Source organism: Physcomitrium patens, chromosome 1 (assembly GCF_059467195.1).
Source record: "Physcomitrium patens ecotype Gransden chromosome 1, ASM5946719v1, whole genome shotgun sequence".
NCBI lineage: Eukaryota > Viridiplantae > Streptophyta > Bryopsida > Funariales > Funariaceae > Physcomitrium > Physcomitrium patens.
The window spans coordinates 24,802,709-24,809,047 of record NC_143410.1 but is presented as its reverse complement, the minus strand read 5'-3'; positions in this window follow the sequence as shown (position 1 = coordinate 24,809,047).

The following is a 6,339-nucleotide window of genomic DNA, read 5'->3' as shown; positions in this document are numbered from 1 at the left end:
AAATAAAGATAATACATCAAATATGCATTTAAATTATTTTATATTAATTTATATATTTTTGTATTGTAATTTATTATTTACTCAAACAAATCAATGTTGTTTATAAGAATTTTATATTATTAATATTTTATATAATTTATAAAATATAAGTATTTTAATTAAAATTATATCAATAATTATATTAATTACTTCTTAATTTCTACTATCTTTTATTATTATCAATGCATAGTTTTTAAGTTTGGATTGACAAAATTACTAAAATATATTTATACACATATTTTTTGGTGGTTTTATAAGATTCCTAGATGGCTTCCACAAGTTTCATTTAAATCATATCTATACCAATTTTCAAGACAGTTTCAATTATTTTAGCACTTCTTTAAATTTAAAACTTCTTTCACTTTTAATATTGAATTAATAATATTTTTATAGTACATGACAATATGTTCTTTATTTCTAACATGTTATTTGTTTATTTATTAATTTTGATTAAAAAAAATAATATGAATTTTAATAATGATTTTGATTTTTGGTACCAATATATAATTAAATAAATTTTTATTTTGTAATATATATATATATATATATATATATATATAATTAAAGAAGTTTTTACAAGACTAACTATTCATGATATTATAAAAAAATAATTAAACTTTGTTACCTTCTTTGAATATAATTTCTTAATGTTCTTAAAATACATACTAATTTTTTTCTATTTTTACGTTATTTTATATTTAATTTTAACAAGCTTCTTGCCAAATTGTTTTCTATGAGACGATCAAATTCAAAAAATTCAAAGAAACAAAACGTTTGCTTATAATTATAAATAGAAAAAACAACGCTATTTTTAAATAAAAATAATATACTAAATTAAGACAATAAAAATTTAGTATATGTATTTTAAATTATATTTCATACATAAATTATCAAATTATATTAATCATAATAAATAAAATATCTCAAGTATTACTCTTAACATTGATTTACAAATTAATTTTTTTTATTGGTTTAAAGAATAAGAAAAAAAAAATCTCCAACTTTAATATCTTAGAGATCATTATCCAAAATATTTATATAAAATTGGCTTTTTATTAGAAATAATGTAAATTAAAAATATATGAAAGTTAAAATACAATAAATAACAAACTGGATTACTTGTTTCACTTGTTATAGTTTGTACACATTGTAATAAATATATGGTTTTTATTAGATAAACCATTATTACAAAAACATACTCTCAAAAAATCTGAAGTCAGTGAGGAAGTAATAAAATCTTTTGAAATAGATTAACACATTTATCTTAGAATAAAAAATAGTTGGAGAAGCATATATGGTTGATTAAAATTAAATATAATTTTTAATAGATATATCATAAGTTTTATGGCTTTTTTTTAATTTAAGGTCTTTAGTACTTTGCCAATATACGGTCCATTTAAAAATATAACTTTGAAGTTACAGTAACGGTTAGTTTTAACTTTGAAAAAATCTATTGACCTACTTTCATGATTTTTCTGGAAAACAATTAAATTTAACATAAATCATGATTTTTTTATTAACAAAATATAATTGATTTGATTTCAAAAGAATAATTTGCTATTGATTATATGTGGCACAATTTACTCTGATGTAAGATTAATGCATTTAGACAAAGCATTTAATAAATTTTATTTTTTTAGAATAATGTGTAATATTAGATCAAATTGTAACAAGAACTTACTTCAAAAGTTTAATAACAATTCAAGACTCATACTGGTATAGAACACACGAATATATTGTAATTTGTATAAATTGTGATTAGATTTAAAGTGCCAAGTAGATAGTAATGTTATTCTTGATATAGATCTTTAATAACAAGGATTTTTATTTCATGATTCTTATAATTGATTTAAGTTTTTGAATTGTTTTTAATATATATATATAGTTTATGATTTTATCTATTTTTTATTATAATTTATTTCAAACAAAATTTAATGCATGTATCTATAAAAATAATTTACAAATATTTCAATAACATGAAATCAAAGTCATGATAAATTTTTAATTTAAACCTCAAAATTATACTTTCATATATTCATCATATTAGAATTTGCTTCAACAAGTCAATTGCACAAGTAAAGCAGAAACTTTGATGAAATTTCTTAATGAAAATTAATAGGATTAATCATATCCAAAACAATATTGAGTATTTGCATTATTCTGGAAGTTATTATAATATGTTTTGATGATTTATCTTATATGTTTGTTAATAGTTATTTCTGAATATTTCACTTAAGTTGTCTAACTTTCAAATTTTTATTAGTGTGTGATTGTTCATCTTTTATTTTTTTGTAATAAAGGAGTGTTTCATATATTATTTGGAGAGAAAAACATTTTAAATTAAGAATAAATTGAATTATACACAAAATATACTATGAATAAATTATTTATTAATTACCAAATAACAACTACAGTCCAAAAAATATAAAATCGTAACTTAAATTTTTATTTCTAATTTAACATAAAATATTTTAGAACTTTCTTATTTCATCTTTTTAAAATTGTATATTCAATGAAAATATATTTTAGTATAAGTCTTATTTTAAATTATTTGTTGAAAAGCTCAAACATCAAAGATAAAGGAAAACATTTCTTAATAGTCAGTGTTTTTACTCTGCAATAATCTATACGAGTTTTATAGAATTAAATTGTATTTCTTTACAAAGAGAATTGGTAAATCAACAAGAAATTTTAAATGTCAAATTAAAATTACTTCAAAATTTGATCAATATATTTCCAAAAAGTGCATGTCTTCTTCTATTATAGATTAAAAATTAAACCAAATGAAAATTGAAATATTTCTAAAAAGAAAATTGTACCATTGTAAAGATAAGACTTGAATAGAATTTTGGTATTTTTTTTTGTTGAATATTTCTTAATATTATCTATATTGTGTCGGAAGTTTTCTAAAAATTCCACTTATATAAGAATTAGATTCTATATAAATCCACAAACAAGTGCTGTTTTATTAAACTTGCATAAATTTTCTTAATCCAACATGTAGAACTTTAATATAATTTATTTTAGTGTTTTTAATTGATTTTTTATTTTAAAATACATAATATCTAATTTATTTAAAAGTCTTACTTTTCTAATCTAAATTAGATTAATGAAAAAATATATATATACTAATATTAAATTAAATTATAGTATAATATAATAACCATGTACATATACATAAATATATTGTTCCAGTTAATAACACATCAAAAATATAAAAACCGACCATCTGTAATTTCTATATGTCTTAGTTTGGTCTTTTGCTCCTAAGATGTTTTATAATGCTTATCAAAGTTATCATTTTTTTAAAAATAAAATATTTTAGCATTGAAATAGACAAATGTAAAAATTATATAATATTTAAGTATTGAAAAAATTCATATTACAAATTAAAGAAATGATTTAGATAACAATATGTCTAAAATGATACTGTCTAAAAATCCAACTGCATAGTTCCAATTGTAATTATAAAACTCGTTTTTCTAACTAATAATTTACTTTTATGTAAGCACTAAGTTAATAAAAATTCTAAAATTAGATTTTTACTACTAAAATTCTTCAGACAGTAACATATTTTAAGATTGTGTTCCTATACATGTTCTTAAACTTGTATTTATTATAGCTAAAAAAATATAATAAAATTATGTTGAAAGAAGGTTTGGTATATATATCACACACTATACATCTTTACCAAACTTACTTGATATAATCATAAATTGGATTTGCAGCTATATCTACTACTTGTGAATAACATTCCAAATTGGTCACTACTTTTAAAAATATATTTTCACAAGTCATACATCAATATAAAAAAATTAAAATAAAATCAATTATCATTCAAATATATATATATATATATATATAAAATGACCCATGAAATTTTCAACAATGATTTGAAAATTTATTGCTTTGACAATCTCAATGGTTTTATTTTGCAAATCAAATCAATTAATTAAATAATTTATAAAAAAAATGTTTTCAATAATACTATTTGATTTAAAATATTTTATTTGATAGGAAAAAATACTTAAAATAGTTATTTTAGCACAAAACTAATCAGTCATAAATAATTTATGACCTCCAAAACCATAAAAAGGTTTATTCAACTGTATTACTTGTTTAAATAAGTCATTGAATGATTCTGAATTTTCTTGACTAGCAGTGATAATTTGACAAAATTATTGTTTAATCTGTATACACTTAAGTTTATAACATTTTAAATTATAGGTTAAACAACTGAATGTAGGGTTAATCTTACATAGTCCATAAATTCTAAGACAAATTTATATAATAAATTTGATTATTTATTAAAAAATCATATTATTATATACAAGCTTCAAGATAAAATCTTTCAATAGTATCCAATGCATATAAATTGTATTATCAATTTAATGTTTTTAACTTCTGAAATAAAATAGAATGGAAATTCTGGAGAAGATGTTAAAAAATAACTAAAATAAAACAATGCACTGTTATGTATTGAAAATGCAATTTTTTGTTTGCAAATTTTTTATGATTCGAGTATAGTCATTTAATTTTTCTGTCTTTAAAATTATTTGATATGTGTTTGCATATTTTTCATAACTATTTTTCACAGATATTGTATCAAAGATTGATCCATATTTGTCGTTTTGTTGGACTATATACACACTCACTAACATGTTGTAAAACAAATAATTGTAATAATTTTCTATCATAACTTTGCAACTATTGACTTTGTATAGATTGATTTTGAAAATAAAAAACACACACACACATATATATATATATATATATATATATATTTAGTATTATTAACAATGCAATTTAACTTTGGAGCCCAATCCAAAAAGAAGTAGGGGAAGTGAACAAGAATATACTTCCAAACTAGATCCACTTCACACATTTGAATAGATGCATCAACAAATCACTATTTTTTCTATTTTAAATAGGCTCAATAGCACATTTATTGTGTCAATACCTTTATTCTTTCATCTCTTCACAAGTACTAATTTTCATTGATATGAAATTAACATCTCTCTAATATGTATACATACATGTCCATATACATACATTTAAACTTCACAATTATTACCCATGATACTAAATATCAAGAGCTAATTGTGATTATAGAAGCAACACAGACTAAAGGGAAACAAATAAATAAATAAATAAATGACACCAAATTCTTAGTTTGTTGCCACACTTCAACAATTTATGTTTGTGGTTGATTCATCAAAGGTTGCAAAATATGTATCCTAATTATAATAATACAATTGTGGGTAGTAGTTTATACGCATCACTTGGAATTGGAATTGTAATACACTTCTCAAGGGTGTTGTAGCTGTTGTTGATATTTGCTATGTGCTTCACAAGGTACATTTAAAGGTGCGTGCATCAACCAAACCTGTGCTACAGATCTTAAATTGTTTTTGTGAATTAATGGCACATTGAATTCAACCTTCATTATAGTAGATTTGACATCGCAAATTGGGTAGGTTACTTGACAAAATATTGAAATCTGTGCCCGCAAATAAATAAAATAAAATAAGTTGGATGACAATGAACACAATTATTCAAAGGGCAAGTCGGCAATCTTGTCGTTTGATTTTATTTTTACTTTTATTTCACAAAAAATAAACATGCACTCTTGTTGTCTTTGTTTATTTGGGCTATAGAACTGATGCAAAATTTGGTGTCTGAAGCACTTACTAACAAAAATATCTCACAACCTTTATGAAGATAAAAATTTGAATGTAAAATGTATAAAAGTGTAGATCACAATTTACTACAAATAGATAATATAAAGTTTTATTCAAAGTGATACATGCCAGATTAGAAATTTAATGTCCATGAGGAAAATAATCACACATTTGTTGTTTTTAACCAATGAGCATTTAAAACGATTTTAGTAATTTATGTATTTGTATTAAAAGGAAAACATTTGTGATATAGTAGAAGCAGAAATAGGTAAGAAATAATTCATATTCAGCATAGTATTTTAGTAAATTATAACTAAGTAGGAACATTCCGCCAAAGCTATAATTTAATGTTGCAAAATACATAGTATTGCAGGAAAAACATTGTTTCAAATACAAACCTTGGCAATGAATTTTGCTTGGTTGTTATTAGACTTATAAAATTGTATCATGTTTATACGGGATGACACACAGATTAAATATACTTTGTTCTAAGACGATCTACAATTATACGTCTTATTTTTTATTAGAAACTTCAACAAGTTCAATTCCTAATTCAACCTAGGGTTTTGGTTATTTTGAATAAAATTTAAAAGTAACCATCACAAAGATTTTAACTATC